This window comes from Caretta caretta, chromosome 10 (genome assembly GCF_965140235.1).
Source record: "Caretta caretta isolate rCarCar2 chromosome 10, rCarCar1.hap1, whole genome shotgun sequence".
NCBI classification, from domain to species: Eukaryota; Metazoa; Chordata; order Testudines; family Cheloniidae; genus Caretta; species Caretta caretta.
In genome coordinates, this window is record NC_134215.1 from 11,286,704 (window position 1) to 11,307,031 (window position 20,328).

Here is a 20,328-nt window from a genome sequence, read left to right on the forward strand (position 1 = left end):
TGCAGTGTTATCATAATGGTTTAACATACACATGTCTGTGCTCTGACTTATCCCCCTGACAGTCGTTATGGTAACATTTCATTTTTATTTAAATGTAGATGCATTGTACTGATGCCCAAAGCATTTTACAAACATTAATCCTTGCTTATTGCACCAAGCTGAGTTATTTTACCAATTCTGCAAATTGGGAAACTGAGGCACACCAAGTTGCTGTGACTTGCCGAAAGCCACACAGCCAGAGGCATATCTGGGACTAAAATCCCAGATCTTGTCTAGCCTGGTACTCTAAGCACTGGACTGCATTGTCTTGCATAAAATCCCTTCAGCATAGTTGATAAGGCATATCTTCAAAGGATTGTTTTAAATAAACTGAAAATGTAAAAGCACATGCTTGTTCTGATGACAACTGGAGCCTCTGGGCTCATGGTGGCTTCCTGTTTGGTTCAGTCCATTGGACCTGGACTGACAATGCAACAATTCCTCCCCTGTCTCCCCTTTACTGAGTCAGTCCCAGAGCTGCAGCAACGTTCAGCTCCTGTAGTTACCAGGAGAGGCTAATAAATGTTTGTATTAACGTTATTGTAGGGAAAAGCCTCTACCCTGGGAGAGGCTAAGGAGCCTCTTGTTTTCCCAAAACACAGCCCCCAGGAGTATTGTATAGATACGCTGCACACAACCCTTGTCCCCTGGCAGCAAAGGGAGTGGTTTCCCATCAACCCTGTCAGGTCTATCAGGGGGCTTTTACATACAAGGAGCTAGCATTTGCCTTGATCCCTGCTGGGGCTCGGGAATCCTACATGTGACAGGCTCCGGGCATCTGAGTCTGACCCACACCCTGGAATGTGCTGCTCCTTGCTTACCGTGTCATGAAAGAGGTGCTGGCCCTTAAGCAATTTTTTTTAATATTCATAACTGATGCAGCAAGCCCAGTGCCTGGGCTGCGAACTGCCAAGCTGAGAGGGGCCGGGCCTCCGCTCTGGCACAAATTAAGCCCTAGCGCTGCCCCACCGCTGTGCCAGCAGCCAGGCACCGGGAGCACATCCCCTGCAGCAGCTCCTGGACCGAGGTACCAGGGCAGGGCGCCTGGGCTACACCAGGCTCCTAATCCCGCCTCCAGCCCTGAGAGCCTGGAGCCCAGGCAGGCAGGGGGCGGCCCGGGACTCCCGGGCACGCCGGCCGGGAAGGAGCGAGGGGCGGCACAGACCCTCCGGCGCCCGGCCGAGACTGAGCAGAAGGGACCCAGGGGTGGAGAACAGCCTGCGGTGGCCACGCCAGCCCCTCGCTGCAGAGGGGTCCCGCCCAGGGCAGCGAGTGACCCGCTCTCCCCGTGAGGGGCGGGAGCTCACTGTTTTGCACGCCGCCGTGTGTTCCCCTTAGCTGCAGCACGGGGGCCCCGGCCCTGGTCCCCCGCGGGGGTGGGGGGGGGGGGAGACGGCGGCTGCATTTCCCCCCCGGACCTGAGCGGCACCTTCTCTCCCGCCCCGTCAGCGATGGCCGAGGGGCGGACCCCGCCGCCCTCCGCTCGTCCTGCCCCCGGCAGCGCAGCCGGATCCGGGGCGCGAACAGGCCGGGACGTACCTGGGGAAGCAGCAGCCGGCGCCTTGTCTGCAGCGGGCGAGGAGGCGAGAGACACGCGGTGGTGAGTGGGGATGGGGAGGCTCCAGGACTCGTGACGTCTGTTCTTGGGGGGGGGGGGGGTCCGCGGAGAGGAGGTGCTGCGAGACCCGCGTGGGGGGGCGGGGGGGCGGAATCTGCGCCTTCCCTGGGAGGAAACGGGCCGCGTTCGCCGGCCACGAAGCGCCCGGGAGATTCCCACAGCGGGTGGCGGGGGGAAGGTCTCCCCCGTGCAGCTCGGGTTCCCGGAGCACGCCTCGGCAGCGATTTCAGCCCTCGGGGGAGCGCAGTTCAGCGCCAGCCCCGAAGGGTCCGAGGGCAGCCGGCTGGAGAGCAGGGTCTGTTCACATCGGCGCTGCTGCGGTTGTTAGGGTGCCGTTCAGACGGCCTGGCGTCAGTGTATGGGGTCTGAGCTGACCCTGGGGATCCTCGGGACTACTGGCTCGGATCTGTGGTGCGTCAGAAGAGCATTTCCATCAGGCTGGGGTGGAGGGGGCTTTGCTTTATCACTGTTACCTCTCAAAGGACACAGTAACTAAGGGGCCATTACAAATCCCTGGAAGGGCAGGTTGATAGTCATTCCAGGACATCCCCGCATCCCTGGTCCAGTGGAAGAGCAGTGCCCTGGTTGTTCTCCACCCAGGGAGGCATCAGCCCGGATGATGGGGGAAGAGGTGGAACAGTGTGGGGAAAGCAATATCTCCTGTTAGCCTTAGGGAGGGGGCTTTCAAGTCAGGGCTTTAGGCTGGGATGGCCTTGACCATGGCCAGGGTGGACAGTCTCAATTCTGTCCTAGCCCTGATGGATAGTTGTGGGTGTAGATCAGGGACTGGGGGATGGATAAGAGCAAAGAAGCTGTATGCCTGAATGAGCCTGGGGCTAAGCAATGTGATGATGCCCAGGAGTACTAGAGCCCTCTTGAATTCCATCTTATAATGAGAAATGAACAAAGCCACATCTGCCTGGAGACCAGTGCTCTGAATACTTGGTTCTGCAGCATATCACAAGATCACTTCCTCAGGAGTGTGAAAGCTGGTGTTTGCATTTAGCTCTAATATACACTGGACCGTTCCCACCCTCTGTCCCTCATGGACTGGGGGCTATGCTCTGTCCCTGTGAATTATTTTACGCCAGGAACACTGAGTCAGTTAATAGCTGTTCCAGAAAATGTTACTTATGTTAAAAAAACGAGATCAATTTCTCATTTCTTGCTTTATTCTCTTTGTGGTGCGTCTCTCTTCAGGACACTGCCCCCCCCCCCACTTGGGCGTTAGCAAGCTAATAGGCAGGGAAGGAAAGGGAAAGCATCTGATTGGGGCCTTGTCCTTCCGTCTAAGGTGGGCAGAAGTAGCAGGCAGGGTTGCCAGGAGAAGCTGCACCACAGTATACGTTGCCGAAGTGTGGCTCGTGGTCAAATGCTGCCAGAGTTCAAAGTGCCACCTGCGGGCAATACAGGAGCTTGGTAGGCACTGCTCAGTCTTGGTGCAAGCAGTGTGGTCCCAGAAAAGGACAAGATGCCATGTACAATGCTCTGTCTTGATCAGAGCAGCCAAACCAAAGCATTGCAAAGCCTAAGGCATGGCCTGGCTAAGGCGACAGGCAGAACTACTCCCCTCTCTAGCCCTCCATGGCCCAGTCCTCTTAATGCTGCCTGCCCTTGGTGCAGAAATCACAAACTGGGTAACGGCAGCAAAGAGTTAACAAACTGCAGAGGACCCAGGTAATTAAACCAGCCCCCACTCCTCCAGTCCTTGCCACACTTAAAAGCCCTCCGCTGTGCGCAAGACACAAGAGAGAGCAAGGAAATAAATCGAGAGGTGGCTTAGGCAGGGTGTTGATCCTGGCTATAGGGACGGAGGGGTGAGGCTCTGAATGCTAGAGCTAGTGGAAGGGAGAAGTGACAGTGAAGAGAAGGCTCATTCCATGGCCTGTTTTCACACCATGTGAGAGAGAGAGGGAGGTACTGGAGACAAGATCTGGGATATGGACTCTAACAGCAGGTGAAATTCTGGCCCAAGTACCATTGCTCTCGTGATCTCCAACGAGCTATGTTGACTCACGGCCCTCCATGGATCAGGCTCAATGTGTTTGTTTTTCCTCTGGAGCTGACTGTGCAATGGATGTTTTCTGGGGATGAGGATGCTGGTAAATTTGCCAGTTGTGCCATTCTGTTATCCTTCAAGACCTTCAGCGTGGGTGCGTCTACCCCTGGGGTTTAAAACCTGCAGCAGCGAGTCTCAGAGCCCAGGTCTGTGGACTCAGCAGGGCTCAGGCTACTGCACTGAAAACAGCAGTGTAGATGTGAACTGAGCTGGAGCTCGGCCTTCAAAACCCGCCTTCTTCCCCAGGCTTCAGATTCTGAGCTCCAGCCTGATCCTGAACCTCTACGAACAGCTATTTTTAGTGCTGTCACATGAGCCCCTGGTCCGAGACTCACTACAGCGGGTTTTGAAACGTACCCCATGATTTCTTTCTAAGATGGAAGCCGCATTGTTACAAACCTCAAGAGACTAGGTGCCATTCCAAAGCTACAGCTCATCAGTTGCTGGTCAGCTCATACTCCATGGTGAGTTTCATCCAGGAGAATTTGTCTGTGACTTGGCCCTTCTTTGATTTAATAGAAAATAAAAACTCCTCCACTGCAAACTCAATTTAATTCCTGGCAGTGGTACCTGATTCGGCAGAAAGCTTGGCTTAGCAGAGGCACCTAGTTAACTGCAGGGCAGTGATTAGCTGGAACAGCAGCTATTTCCTTTCAGAGTGGATATTGTCAGACAGTGACTGGGCAGTCTGTGCACCCAATCCACTCTTTTTTCCTCTCTTTGGATTCGAAGTGTACTTGATCCTTACTTATTAAACCAGTCGCGGACATTGTGCCCAGAGATGCTTGAGCTCACTGTAAAATCGTGGTGGTGATCACCACAAGGTGGACGGGAGATGCCAGTGTGTCAGGTGCTGTAGCCAGCTCTGTGTGTGTTTCCTCTTAGACCAATGTGTAGGGAGCCTGAATCCAGGAACAAATTAAAGCCACCACCAGAAATCTTGGAAGTCTGAGTCTGGGAGATGACTGACGTGGTACATGATTCTTACAGCAACTGAAGATCTGGCCACCCAACAGGTACAATCTTTTCCCCCGGCATGCTTAAACACCACAAAGACTAGGACCAGCACATGGACTTAGGAAAGGTAGATGAAATGTGAATTTGCTCCAGGTCAGTAGAAAACATTAGGTGGAGGATCCTTAGACTTTGCATTGAAGTCCTTAAGATCACTTGCTTCTGCGGAGAAATTCCCCTGGCATGAAGTTCTAAAGTGCTATGTTGGATGTCTGGAGGACTACTCTTTTGTTGGAGTCACCAGCAGTTAAACAACCTTGAAAAACATTGAAAGTGACAAACCCTTCTTGGAACGGTACCTCTCAACGGACCCTCATTAGTAGAGGTGGCATGAACTAGTGGATGGACACTGATGTGGGAGTCAGGAGACCTTCCCAGTTCTCCTACTCACCTGCTGTGTGACCTTGGGCAAATCCCTTCTTCTCTGTGCTTTTGTTTCCCCATTTCTTGTCTATTTGAACAATAAGCTCTTGCTATGTGTGTTAGTGTCTAGCACAATGGGGCCCTGATCCAGATTGATTACTCCAGGTGCCACCATAATACAAATAATATTATTGACCCACATTTAACTTCAATCCACACCAATTTACTTACAAACAAAACGATGGGGGCTAAATTCGCTGTTACTGCTCAAGAAAGATCTTGGAGTCATTGTGGGTAGTTCTCTGAAAACATCCGCTCGGTGTGCAGAGGCAGTCAGAAAAGCTAACAGTGTTCGGAACCATTAGGAAAGGGATAGATCATGAAACAGAAAAATCATAATGTTGCTATGTAAATCCATGGTATGCCCACACCTGGTTGTTCTATTTCAAAAAAGATATATTAGAATTGGAAAAGGGACAGAGAAGGGCAATAAAAATGATTAGAGGCGTGGCTAAAAAGACTTGGACTGGTCAGCCTAGAAAAGAGACGACGAAGGGGGAATATGAGAGAGGTCTATAAAATGATGAAGGATGTGGAGAAAGTGAATAGAACTGTTATTTATCCCATCACCTAGCACAAGAAGTAAGGATCATCTGATGAAAGTAATAGGCAAGAGGTTTAAAACAAACAAAAGGAAGTACTGCTTCACACAACGCACAATCAGCTTGTGGGAGTCGTTGGGGATGTTGTGAAGGCCAAAAATATAATTCAGTTCAAAAAAGTTAGATAAGTTCCTGGAGAATAGGTCCATCAATGGCTATTAGCCAAGATGGTCAGGGACACAACCCCATGCTCCAGGTGTCCCTCAACTTCCAACTGGGATTGGACGACGGGATGAAATTGCCCTGTTTTGTTGATTCCTTCTGAGGCGTTAGAAGGCAGGATACTGGGCTAGATGGACCATTGTTCTGTCCCAGTTTGTTTGTTTTTAGGGGACATTTAATCTTCTGGGTTTAATTTCTGTAATGGACATGGCAAGTGTAAAGAACCCATGTTGGCTGCGGTGTGGACGTGCATGTCTGCAACCGTGCTGCCAGAGAGGGGCCAGAACTCATGCAATCCAAGAGGCAGTTCAATTTGTAAGCCTTGGCTAATCTCCCACCTGTGAATAAATGGCTTTTTCCCTTCTGCCAATTAGTGAATTAGATCGAAAATGCAGGTGTCCTGGAGCTAGTGTGCACCACAGGCCTACAAAGCCCAATGCCTCTTTGAGGATTGCTGATGCATGGGACTGTCTCTTGCAAATGTATTAAGTGCTGTTTTCTTTGATATCACCTACTGCAGGGTGTGTGTGTGTGTGTGAGAGAGAGAGAAGCCTGTCCTGGTTCCCTGTACAGCCTGTAATGTAGAGCAAGAGGGTGTGTGACTAGAGATCGCTTTTCTCCTGCTGGGTTGGTGGAATGGGGATCTATAGGCAGCTGTGGGAAGCTATTTTAAATCGGAGCAGCCTCTGGGTCTGCTCTGATTTATGCTGGGGAATAAATATGCCTCCAGTCAGGCTCAGAATTCCAGTGGCCCAAAGGAGGCTTAAAGCCATCTTTGCTTTCTCTGCTCCACCCTGGGCTGTACCTCTGGAGAGGTGCCATTCAGAATCTGGCCCAATACTGATCCAGGTTCTTATACCATGGCATCAGCGCAGTATCCAAGCTCCTCACAAGATGTGTTTTAAGAGGTGGATACTTTGGGTCTGATCGCTCTCCTTGAGGTGATCCTGTATCCTAGTACCAATCCCTTAATAAGACACTCAGTTTTGGGGGTGGGGGAGATGGGTAATGTTTAGGATTTGTAGGTGGGGAAAACGGAATCTTACAGCTTGGGCACTGTTATGTGTATCCTGTGGTATTAAATCTCCCCACTGTATTTTCCACTGCATGCATCTGATGAAGCGAGCTGTAGCTCACAAAAGTTTATGCTCAAATAAATTTGTTAGTCTCTAAGTTGCCACAAGTACTCCTTTTCTTTCTGTCGTATTGGGGACTGTGCCTTTTAAGGACTAAGCGTCCCAGACAGAGAGTCTGGGTGGGGTGCTGTGAAGTTCTTGTTGTTATGCAGAACACTTGGACTGGGACACAGAGCTGAGCTCTTGCAAGTATATAGGCCTGGATCCACAAAGGGACCTGGGCATTGCAACACCTAACTTTTAGATGCCTAGAAAATCCCTGGAACAACAATGGATCCACAAAGCCTGAGTTAGGCACCTAGGCTCCCTGTACAATGCATGGGTGGGGGGGGGGTGATAGATGCCTAAGAGTGGGATCCCCAAAAGCCAGCATGCTAGGTGGGGAGCTGCTAAAGCCAGCCAATGGGAGATGCTGATGAGGGGTGTGTCCTAAGCCTTGCCCATCTCTCAGAATTTGGTGCTTAAATCCAGACTGCTGGGAGGTGCCTATCTTTGGCTACAATCCACAGCTGAGAACCCTCTCCTGGAGTCTGGCAGCTTATGGAAGCCAAAGGACTTTCTTGTGAGAGAAGGTTAGGTAGCCAGGGGGAAGTAGGCTGGCAGGAAGAGGATGACCTCCCTTAAAACCATTAGCCCAGGGTTTAGGGTACTCTCTTGGGATGTGAGAGACCCTCAGTCAAATCCCACCTCTGCCTGATAAGGAGATGGGATTTGATCAGGTGTTCACCACCTCTGAGGTACGGGACCTAGCCACTGGACTGGAGGGCGATTCTCTCTCTCTCTGGTCCAATTAATCTTTAATTAAAGTGGAACAACTTCAGTAGGAGAGATGGAGGAAGACTCATAGCCTCAGGTTTAGCGCTCTCACCTGTGAGGTGGCTGATCTCTGTTCACGTTCCTTCTCCTCATCAGCCAGAGGGGGGACTTAAACTGGGTATCTCCTGTATTCCAGGTGAATACCCTAACTGCTGGGCTAAGGGCTATAGGGGCACGCCCTCTCCTCCTCTACTGGCCCCGTAGGCAAGATAGATGATCCTCTGTCTGTCTTCCTCCAGTCCGTGGGTCGCTCTGGAGCTCAGGCGGCACAGAGGGGTCCCGACGTCTAGAATGAGGCAGCAGTGCTCATGCCTGGAGGCGGAAACATGGGTGCCTAGAGAACCCATCCCGATGAGTCGAAAGAATAGTAAATATGGCAGGCGACCAGCTTGGCTTAATGGTGAAATCTTAGCGGATCTTAAACATAAAAAAGAAGCTTACAAGAAGTGGAAGGTTGGACATATGACCAGGGAAGAGTATAAAAATATTGCTCGGGCATGTAGGAATGAAATCAGGAGGGCCAAATCGCACCTGGAGCTGCAGCTAGCCAGAGATGTCAAGAGTAACAAGAAGGGTTTCTTCAGGTATGTTGGCAACAAGAAGAAAGCCAAGGAATGTGTGGGCCCCTTACTGAATGAGGGAGGCAAACTAGTGACAGAGGATGTGGAAAAAGCTAATGTACTCAATGCTTTTTTTGCCTCTGTTTTCACTAACAAGGTCAGCTCCCAGACTGCTACGCTGGGCATCACAGCATGGGGAGTAGATGGCCAGCCCTCTGTGGAGATAGAGGTGGTTAGGGACTATTTAGAAAAGCTGGACGTGCACAAGTCCATGGGGCCGGACGAGTTGCCTCCGAGAGTGCTGAAGGAATTGGCGGCTGTGATTGCAGAGCCATTGGCCATTATCTTTGAAAACTCGTGGCGAACCAGGGAAGTCCCGGATGACTGGAAAAAGGCTAATGTAGTGCCAATCTTTAAAAAAGGGAAGAAGGAGGATCCTGGGAACTACAGGCCAGTCAGCCTCACTTCAGTCCCTGGAAAAATCATGGAGCAGGTCCTCAAAGACTCAATCCTGAAGCACTTGCATGAGAGGAAAGTGATCAGGAACAGCCAGCATGGATTCACCAAGGGAAGGTCATGCCTGACTAATCTAATCGCCTTTTATGATGAGATTACTGGTTCTGTGGATGAAGGGAAAGCAGTGGATGTATTGTTTCTTGACTTTAGCAAAGCTTTTGACACGGTCTCCCACAGTATTCTTGTCAGCAAGTTAAAGGAAGTATGGGCTGGATGAATTCACTATAAGGTGGGTAGAAAGCTGGCTAGATTGTCGGGCTCAACGGGTAGTGATCAATGGCTCCATATCTAGTTGGCAGCCGGTATCAAATGGAGTACCCCAAGGGTCGGTCCTGGGGCCGGTTTTGTTCAATATCTTCATAAATGATCTGGAGGATGGTGTGGATTGCACTCTCAGCAAATTTGCGGATGATACTAAACTGGGAGGAGTGGTAGATACGCTGGAGGGGAGGGATAGGATACAGAAAGACCTAGACAAATTGGAGGATTGGGCCAAAAGAAATCTGATGAGGTTCAATAAGGATAAGTGCAGGGTCCTGCACTTAGGACGGAAGAACCCAATGCACAGCTACAGACTAGGGACCGAATGGCTAGGCAGCAGTTCTGCGGAAAAGGACCAAGGGGTGACAGTGGACGAGAAGCTGGATATGAGTCAGCAGTGTGCCCTTGTTGCCAAGAAGGCCAATGGCATTTTGGGATGTATAAGTAGGGGCATAGCGAGCAGATCGAGGGACGTGATCGTTCCCCTCTATTCGACATTGGTGAGGCCTCATCTGGAGTACTGTGTCCAGTTTTGGGCCCCACACTTCAAGAAGGATGTGGATAAATTGGAGAGAGTCCAGCGAAGGGCAACAAAAATGATTAGGGGTCTGGAACACATGACTTATGAGGAGAGGCTGAGGGAGCTGGGATTGTTTAGCCTGCAGAAGAGAAGAATGAGGGGGGATTTGATAGCTGCTTTCAACTACCTGAAAGGGGGTTCCAAAGAGGATGGCTCTAGACTGTTCTCAATGGTAGCAGATGACAGAACGAGGAGTAATGGTCTCAAGTTGCAGTGGGGGAGGTTTAGATTGGATATTAGGAAAAACTTTTTCACTAAGAGGGTGGTGAAACACTGGAATGCGTTACCTAGGGAGGTGGTAGAATCTCCTTCCTTAGAGGTTTTTAAGGTCAGGCTTGACAAAGCCCTGGCTGGGATGATTTAGCTGGGAATTGGTCCTGCTTTGAGCAGGGGGTTGGACTAGATGACCTTCTGGGGTCCCTTCCAACCCTGATATTCTATGATTCTATGAACTTTTATAGCAAAAACCTTAGGCTCCACATGAGTTTAGCCACCACTGGGTAAGGCAACAGCCGAATGGGGGTTTTGTGAATTGTAGGGGTGCCTAAAAATGGGACTTAGGTGCCTATATCTAGGGTTAGACACCCAAGTACCTTAAGTACTGGGCCTGAGTGATCACTGGACACTCCATATACTTTCTGAGAAGTTTCTCTGCACATAGAAGGGATTCTGCAGAGGTCTGTTATGAAGACAGCAGAAATAATACCTCAACCAAAAATAAAAAGAGAGATGCTAAGTAGAACATGGTTAATTTGAGACAGGCAGGATACATGTTTCCTTTGAAGTACTGGTGTTTGATAGTTGATCTTCAGTGCAGAGAAATTCTTAGAGGAATCCTGTCCTTTTCAGAGGGTTGCGTTAAAGAAGCTGTTTCTGATAGAACAGGTTATTTAACTAAAGGAAACAAGTGTTTGAGATTCTTCTAGGTTTTGTTACTCAGAGTATGTAGTATCAACTGGTAACCAATACTGTAATGTTTCAGCTCTAGGACTGTCTCGCTGATGGCATCCCTTAATAAAACAGTAAGGTCCTGACTAAGTGAGCTCATGAAATTCAGATCGTACAACTAACTGGTGTATATATTGTGCAGGTGGATGGGTTCTGCCTAACAATGTCCCTGCTCTAAGCTTCCTTTGAGAGTTTTTCTCCAGCTCAGGTGGAAACACAAGAAGTTTATTACAGGAAATTGTCTAGTCAGACAAAATACCGTTCATGGAAGAATTTCAGTTTAACAAGAGAGGTTTGTGACTGAGAAATGAACCGTGATGAAAAGCTGACTGTGAAATAAGAATTGGTTTGAGGTGAGATAATGGAGGAGTTGAGGAGAGCTGTTTGTAGACACTGAGAAAGATCAGTACTTCTAGCTCTTTTACTGCACAGATGTTTGGAGAACTGATTATATGCAGGATATCCCTAGTGCCAGATTTCTCCCCTGCTTTGCTGCTTGTGTGGTTATTTACATCTATGCAAAGGGCGGGGGTGGACAAGATGCTACTAAACCAAAATCTTCCAATCACTTGCACGGTGTAGCATTTTGACATCCGTCGTGCATTCGGTGCAGATATAAATGACCATACAAGGTGCAAGAGTGGAGGATCAGACCCTTGTCCTGTCGCACTTTCAGTCTGAGTGTCTTCGTTGTTTTGACCTCACTTGTGGCCTGATGTAAGTGAGGCTGTTATTTTCCCTTAAGATTAACCTACACCTTAGTTTGCACTTGGCTCAATGACAGTGGTGATGTGCTTGGTGTGGTGTTGTGCATAATGCCCAGGTGCAATCATTGCAACCAGATTGAATTAATACAGCACATGTGAGTACAAAATACTCTGCTTTTAAAATGTATGTGCCTGGCCCCCATTGACTGTAACTCTTGTTATCACAGTCAGAGTACTCAGAACATTGATTAGGCCAACAGATCCCTTCGTTTTTGTGCTTTCTGTTTTATAATGAAGCCATAAGACACAGCAGGGTACAGCTTTTGCGAATTTCATTCCTGTGTAGCGTATTCTGCCTGTGCCCTAGGATAAGGCTGTGTGTTGGCAGCCTGATTTGACACAGCAGTTTTTACTCTGGAATTTCTTAATGTGATTATAAAAATGTATTTGGTAATTAAGGGCCTGCTCCTGTGCCCATTGAAGGCAATAGTAAGGCTCCCACTGGCTTCAGTGGGACCAGGATCCGTCTCTCAGCAATGTTGGGAGCATTATCCAGTTCAGTAGTCAATTGGATTGATTAGGCATGGCTTGGCATTCTTATCAGCCATTAAATCACTTGATGCCTCCTACCCGTTTTGCTCATCTCATGATATGCATTTTAAAATGTGGGTCTCAACACTGACTCAAATTTTCTTCAGTCTGGGCCGTTGTTTTTTTTGGAGATCTCAGAAATTTAAACCACATTAAAAATCTCCTTTTGGTTTCAGGCATGGCTCAGTCAAAGTAATTGGAGTCTCGCTGAATCCTAGGGCTGATTTCCCTGGGCTGGCTCAGGTCTGTAAGTCATGACAGCTGGGGCTTCAAGGGGAAGAAAAGGAGAAAGTCACTTGCCTTCACTTGTGCCTGGCTGCCTCAGTACAGAATTCATGGATGCTGCTTCTGACTCAAGAAGGGTTAATATCATCCCAAGCTTTAGCATGTACACAGCTTCACAAACATTCACAGGCATACACGTCGCTGGCTGTCCCTTCTCCCTGCAGCTCAGGATTTAATGCACTGTATACTTTTGTTTTGCTGTCGATTGTCTCTGTTACCATCTTCGGACTCATTTAGCAATAGCAATCGCCCCCCCCCCCCCCAGCGCTCCTCCCTTCACAGCCCACTTCCTCCAAGGCCTGCATGACTTGGGCTTTGTCAGACCATAGGTGGGGACAAACTACAAAGCAGAAGGCACCTCCACTGTCTCATCTCCTCAGTGGACAAATCTGGGACCTGTCAAGTGCCCAACTAGATCTCAGCTGTGGGGGACAAAGCAGAGAAAGACAGGCTGTCTCCTCAATCCCAGACCCAAACTATTTATGGCTTTATCCATCCACCACCACTTTGAATTTGAAAGCAAACAGGAAACAGCCCTGGGAGCACGGATGTAATATGCTCCAGTGAGTAGGTGGGTACCAGCAAATCTGTGCAGCCTGAAGTTTCCCAGTGGTTTTAAGGTACAGTAATCCCGTTGAGAGGTGCTAGATGCAACAAGAACAATTACAACCTTCCAGCTAAACCCAAATGCAAAAACTCACAAGCTTCAAAACTCACGTGGGCCATCACAATCTCACACACATTCCCATTCTCTTATGTAGCCCTGTGCAGATCAGAAGGGAGACGCACAAGTGTACAAACATCTGTAAAGGAACACATGCACACTTGCATTTTGGCCCTGCTCCAGTCTCTCATGGATGCACACGTACTAATTACACTCCCACGCATGTGTATGCTGCTCACATGATCAGTTTTACTAATCAAATCATTTATGCAGAGAAGTGAATGCTGACCTATCTAATCTCAAGGCTCCAGTTTAAAAACAGAGCTGAAAACAGTAAGCAGCAGGATCTAAAGCCACAGTACGGAAACTGTTGGAGCTAAGATGTTTCCATGGAGACACATCTTTGATCTAGTAATAAACAAAGGAGAAGACCGTCCCAATCTAGAAATGCAGAAAGGCCTCATTCCTGCTGGGCCTGTGTCTGTGTAGTTGGGAATCAGAGCAATTGGATCCAAGACTTTTTGTTTTTGTGATACTGCAGGGTCTGTAGTGATGATTAGAATAGGATGCCCTCCTGCCTGAGCTATGCAAGGTTATGAGTGGAGGGCAGCCACGTTTTGGCATATGGTATTTCCTCAGGCAGACAGAAAACATGGCATATCTTTGAGCTGGTTCCATTTGCTATTGCTGTGAGGTCGAGCCAGATGCCTGTAGGTACAACCCTCCCCAAAGCATTAGCCAGCACGTGTTGTGGAACATAGATACCTGTGTTACACGGAGCTTTGATATGCACCATGCAGTAAGCGGCATTCTGATTTTCTTCTTGAGTGGCGAGAAGTGATTTGGGCAATGGGGAACATACCACGGCATGCCGCCTTTATGGATGGGATACAGAGGGGATGTACAAGGCGTGCTGCCTTTATGGATGGGATGTAGAAGGGTCTCTCATTTTACTGGTATGGGAAGAAGATTAAAAACATTTACCATGTTGACCTGGGGTTTGTGGTCATGTGCGTATATCTCTGAAGCCATGTATAATGAACCCTGGCTCCATACATGTCATAAAAATAAAGGGAAGGGTAACCACCTTTCTGTATACAGTGCTATAAAATCCCTCCTGGCCAGAGGCAAAACCCTTTCACCTGTAAAGGGTTAAGAAGCTAAAATAACCTAGCTGGCACCTGACCAAAATGACCAATGAGGAGACAAGATACTTTCAAATTGGGAGGGGGTGGAAACAAAGGGTTCATCTGTCTGGGTGATGCTTTTGCTGGGAACAGATCAGGAATGCAGTCTCAGAACTTCTGTTAGTAAGTAATCTAGCTAGAAATGCGTTAGATTTTCTTTTGTTTAATGGCTGGCAAAATAAACTGTGCTGGATGGAATGTATATTCCTGTTTTTGTGTCTTTTTGTAACTTGAGGTTTTGCCTAGAGGGATTCTCTATGTTTTGAATCTGATTACCCTGTAAGGTATTTACCATTCTGATTTTACAGAAGTGATTCTTTTACCTTTTTTCTTCAATTAAAATTCTTCTTTTAAGAACCTGATTGATTTTTCATTGCTCTTAAGATCCAAGGGTTTGGGTCTGTGTTCACCTGTACAAACTGGTGAGGATTCTTATCAAGCCTTCCCCAGGAAAGGGGGTGTAGGGCTTGGGGGGATATTTTGGGGGAAGACAACTCCAAGTGGGCTCTTTCCCTGTTCTTTGTTTGGTGGTGGCAGCATAGGGTTCAAGGACAAGGCAAAGTCTGTACCTTGGGGAAGTTTTTAACCTAAGCTGGTAAGAATAAGCTTAGGGGGTCTTTCATGCAGGTCCCCACATCTGTACCCTAGACTTCAGAGTGGGGAAGGAACCTTGACAATACAGAATGTTTTTAGGGGTGTGAGAACAGGAGGCTGTTATCGACACTGGGATCAGCCCCTTGAAGGAAACATGTCCACATGCACTAGGCCAGTATATTCTACTCACAAAGATGCACGTTGACAGATGAACACGTTCATATTGGCTTGAATGCCTAGCTGTAGTATCTATACAGTACCTGTGTGGGTATTGTATACATGGATCTGTGTACATGTGCAGCAGGCTTGCATGTCTGTTTGTAAGTTTCTCACTTCCCTTAACTTCTAGGTGGTGCTTTTCCTTTGTCACTTCCTGTCTGTCCCACTGATTATTGCATGTGGACAAATTCAGGTGCCTTATCTTTGCTTCCAGCAAGGCCGCTGCATCAGCCATGCAAGGTTTTTCTGTGAGGTTGTGAAGTTACGTAATACCCAGGAAGAAAAGGAGGACTTGTGGCACCTTAGAGACTAACAAATTTATTTGAGCATAAGCTTTCTTGAGCTACAGCTCACTTCATCGGATGCATAATACCCAGGATGAGTGAGCTTTGTGTGTACTCTGATTTTGACCTCCCCCCCCCGTAATTCTCATTTGTACACCTCTGCTTTAGGGGCATTAAACTCAGAAAGGTGGCATCTCCCAATCAGAACCACACTTGCTTTTTTTCTTAGGACCTGTCTACATTAGTGAATTTGCATTGCTACACAGGTCTCCCATGTCCATACCAATGCAAGTTTCACTAAAGCATTTAGGCCCTTCACAGCCTGCAGTATCTAACAGCCTTTGAGAACTCAGCAGCAGTGTGCCTGTTGCTAATTGTATTGTGATAGCACCTAAAGGACCCTTTCTCACTGTGCCAGTCACTGTACAAGTGAATGTAAGAGACAGTTCCTATCCCGAAAGGCTAACAATCTAAATAGGAAAGACAGACAAAGGGCGTGAGAGGAAACAGGCACAGAGAGGTGAAATGACTTGCTCCAGCAGGTCAGTGGCACAGTCGGGAATAGAAATTAGGTCTCATGGGTGCTAGATTAGTGCACTATCCACTAGACCATGCTGTCTAATACTATGATTTCCTGAGACAAAGAAATTGAAGTGCCCTTCTTGCTGGTGGGATTTGTTATTTATCCCAAGCAAATGCTACTGCCAAACTGGGCCCAGGCTTCAAAGGTGTTTGACATTTGTATAAAGTGCCCGTGATTGTGTGTGCATAAAATTATACGTATTGGACTGCAAGAAACACTAAGGGATTGATTCTCTCATTGGTGAGGAGGATTTACTCATGTCGTTTCTTCCTCTTTTCCTCACACACCCCAGACTGGGGTTAAGAGGCTCACTGATGCCATTTTGAAAAAAACAAATGAAGAGAAGTTGTTTGCTAAGAGTCAGATCCGACTTCGTTAGTCACTGAAAAGACTCCAGCTGGATCAGACCCTGTCGAGCACAATTATCCCTTGGCTTAGAAAATCATCTTTAGTATTTTAGATGTATCACATTATCAACGTTGACTGGGAGGATATTGGGCATCTAACAGGCTCTCAGGGAATTGGGATGAAGGGAGGAAACCAGCATGAGTCTCCCAGAGCTCCTGTAAACCTAGGAGATGATTGGAATATTTTTCATAGGTCATGAATATTGCAGGAATCTTCCTTGTGAAATGTAGTTTGTATAGAAAGCTGTGGGTAATCTCTCCCGGGGTGAGATTGCAACCACCACCTATTGCAGGGGTGGCCAACCTGTGGCTCCGGAGCTGCATGCGGCTCCTTGCATAGGTGCTGACTCCAGGGCTGGAGCTACAGGTGCCAACTTTCCACTGCTCAACCCCAGGCCCTGTCCCCCCTCCACCCCTTACCCCACAGCCCCTTCCCGAGCCTGCTGCACCCTTGCTCCTCCCTGCTCCATCCCAGAGTCTGTATGCTGCAAAACAGCTGCTCCCAGCCGGCAGGAGGCATGGGGAGGGAGGAGGAGGTGCTAATCAGCAGGGATGCCAGCAGGAAGGAGGTGGTGATGCAGGGGGGGGCTGATTATGTACTACTGTGGCTCTTGACAATGTACATTGGTAAATTCTGGCTCCTTCTCAGGCTCAGGATGGCCACCCCTGACCTATTGTAAAGCTCTATTTTAGAGCCCACTGTCACTCGGGCTTGGCCTGGAAATTGCCAGATTGACCCTGGACACCAAGAATGTTGAGCTGAAAGTAATTAAACACAAACAAGCAAAACCCCTAATTTGAAATGTTGATTTTTGTCTCTTTCTTGCTCAGAAATGGCTCATAGCTACTAAACTTGCCATGTTGTCTGCTCATCTTGAAAATTTATGCACCAGCTATTTTTGCAAGAAAATAGGGTGAAATGAAATAAAATTAACAGTTTTTGCTGTGGAGACCTTGGAGCCCAAACCTACAGCCACTGATTTCAGTGGGAGTTGTGGACCTGCTTTGTTTTTTTTCTTTCACAGCTCAACAACTTTAAAGAACAGCCATGGGTTAAGGATGTTGAGTTATGATGAAATACGCATTTCTTTGTGCTTGATAAGAACGTGTCTGATTATGTGTGGGCCATGTTCACGTTTGCGATGGTTGTAGCGATTCATTTCCTCGGTTTAGTGAATATGATAGTGTAAAGGAGCGGACTCACCCCTGCGGCGCCTCCTGCTGGTCGTTGAGAATTAGCTCTTTTCCAGCCTGGAGCACTCTCTGCAGACTAGTGATCCATCCTTTCTCTGGGGTTCTGCCCCCTGGCAGTACCCCACACTCTGCCTCTCCCCTTCCTGGGGAACCCCCAACCCACTATCCCCACCTTGTCTCATTCGGGGCTACTCCCAGTTATCACCAAGCCCCTGCTCCCTGGGGCAGACATCAGTGTAAAGGCTACTGATCATAGGCAAGGGGGTTCGGACCAGCTGCCTTCCTCTGCCTCCCAGTACCTCTATGGGCCTTGGACCAGGCCCTACAGCCTGGGGAGTTGCCAGCCTGGAGCACCCCCACTCAGCCAGCTCTTTCCCCAGCGTGGCACTGTCAGGCAGGCAGCCAGGTCCTGCTCTCTCCCAGTCTGGAGAGAGACTCCTTGGGCTTCTGGCTCACAGCCTTTTTATACAGGCCAGCTGGGGCCTGATTGGGGCGTGGCCCAGCTGCGGCTGCTTCCCCAATCAGCCATCCCCAGCCACAGCCCTCTCCAGGGCTGCTTTTAAACCCTTCTGTTCTAGGAGTGGGGTAGCCACCCTGCTACAGATAGGTTTGTACAAATGCTGTCACTTAGCAACCACAGCTGTTTTTTTAAATGCAGCTTTCTATAAGAATATAACACGAATTGTAATCTGTGCCTCTTTCATGGAAGGGGTTTATCTTAGACAATGATGGATTCCAGCACTAAACTGTACCTTCACTGCATGATGATTATTCTAGTGGAGGGACATGCCTAGACTAGGAAAATCAGTTGTGTTAGCTAATGCATTTTAATTTCACTAGGTGCGAAGTCCCAGCTAAAATCTTGTTAGACAGGGTGAGTCATGTTTAAAAATGTCTGGTTGTGATCATGTGACCAATTTTCCTACTTTAGACATGCCCTGTCTCTTTATTCAGTTCTTTCACTCTGGTCTCAGCATACCCTAGGAGTCAGCCGGGAGCCTCACTTCTGAAAGTGGAAGAAATGAAGACTGCCTGGGACTCTGGGATTGTGGCGGGCTGGACCAGGCCGTGAGGTCCCCTGGCTGGAGGCTTCGTGACTCTGCCACAACCCACCCCAGAAAAGGGCAGTGGAGAGGGTCTTCCAAGCTGCCTAGAGTGGCTTCATCGGATGCATGCAGTGGAAAATACAGTGGGGAGATTTATATACATAGAGAACATGAAACAATGGGTGTTACCATATGCACTGTAACCAGAATGATCACTTATGGTAAGCTATTATCAGCAGGAGAGTGGGGGGTGGGGGGGAATGGACACCTTTTGTAGTGATAATCAAGGTGGGCCATTTCTAGCAGTTGACAAGAACGTCTGTGAACTGCTGGAAATGGCCCACCTTGATTATCACTGTCAACTCCCTCCCCCCCCCCCGGCTCAATACCAGGGCCAAGGCCATTTTAAAGACTGCTGGACTAATTAAGGGCCTGAGCCCAGGGAGGACTACAGGAGAGAAAGTCCAACTGAGGGGTACTGGGATAGGCCCCCATCAGACCGGAAGGAGATTTTATTTCACATATAGACTATGTGTGACTCATCTGGAGGGCTGAGGCCATGTCTACACTTACAAGCTTACAGCGGCACAGATGTACTGATACATTTCCTTACAAGCTAGGATCTTACCTAAAGTTTGGGTTCTAGTCACAGCACCATACTATAGCTATGATAAATGTTCCTTTGAAATGTCTTGAGCCTGGTCTACATACAGGGCTTACGCTGGTGCAACTGTTGGTTAGGGATTATTAATTTATTTTACAGAAATTGTTGTCCAACCCCCAGTGTGGATGCAGTTAAATGTATCAAAGTAACTTTTCTACCAGTATAGTTTATGCCCTTCCTGTATGGGACTAAGCTATAGTAGTATGACTGCATCCACACTAGCAGAGTTGCAACCCTTTAATTATACCAGGGTCACTGCATCCACGCTGGGGAGGCGGTGAGATTGTACTGGTCTAGCCATACTGGTATCGTTAAAAAGTGATGCAACTTATGTGTGGGCAAGTCCTTATTTGCTTCCCATTGTGCATTTTAAAGCTGTGTAATGCAGCGGGAACACACTGGTGGGTTTTAATTTGCTATTTAGAATTCAGAGAACATTCTCCACCCAATTAAACAATTGTATTCACTGGTCAAATGCAGAGCATAAATGAATACAGTTGTTCCATTAACCCATAGCTCTTAAAGGAAAATGTCATGTCATTTCGAAAGTGTCTCATATATGTAATACAAACAGATCACTGGTGAAGAATGTACATTTCTACAGGCATGCGTGACAGAATTACATTTTAAAAGCCACCCACCTATGGGGAGGAAACTGGTTCAGCAGTTTCACTATGAAAAATTGCATTACAATTTATACAGGGGGAATCAGCAGTAACACCTTTGTTGTGGCCTTTGTCACTTGCTTTTGCGAACAGTGGCTTTGCATACTAAGAAATACAATTCTAACAGATTTCCAAGACATACTCTGCAACAGGCTTCATCTCTACAGACAGGGACATAACAGTGCAGACCTGCTGGTCGCCAAAAATGCTTGTTTTCTTATGCTCTCTGTTGGTGGCTCTGCATGAGCCATTAAAGGGACAAATCCTTTCTCTCAAGCTGTGCTGAAATTTGTTGAAAAAAGAAGTAACCCACAGAATTTCACATCCCCTCATAGCTCATGCAATAGGACTTATACTGCAAGTGTTTAGAAAAAGCTCCTGTGAAATAAGCTTCAATCCAACTGCTCTGATGCATCTTTGATACTCAAAATGTGGATACAGCAGGCCAGAGCCTAAAGTTGTTACTCAAATTAAGAGCGGACAGCAATGGGGAATTTTGCTTAC

General features: G+C 48.0%; 1 protein-coding gene and 1 long non-coding RNA gene across 3 annotated transcripts in view; one reads left to right on the forward strand and one right to left on the reverse strand.

Moving 5' to 3' along the window:
• The window catches only part of AMZ1 (archaelysin family metallopeptidase 1), an 18,912-nt gene extending 17,226 nt beyond the window's left edge, over window positions 1-1,686 (reverse strand). For both annotated transcript variants that reach the window (XM_048866740.2, XM_048866739.2), the window contains exon 1: window positions 1,579-1,686. The gene's annotated coding sequence lies outside the window, so the exon portion shown is untranslated. The remainder of the gene's footprint in view (window positions 1-1,578) is intronic.
• Window positions 1,143-18,724, forward strand: LOC142073318 (uncharacterized). The gene is made up of 3 exons (XR_012670121.1): window positions 1,143-1,639; window positions 4,602-4,732; window positions 18,424-18,724. It is a non-coding gene; the product is annotated as an uncharacterized LOC142073318 (long non-coding RNA).
• Window positions 18,725-20,328: the final 1,604 nt, after the last annotated feature.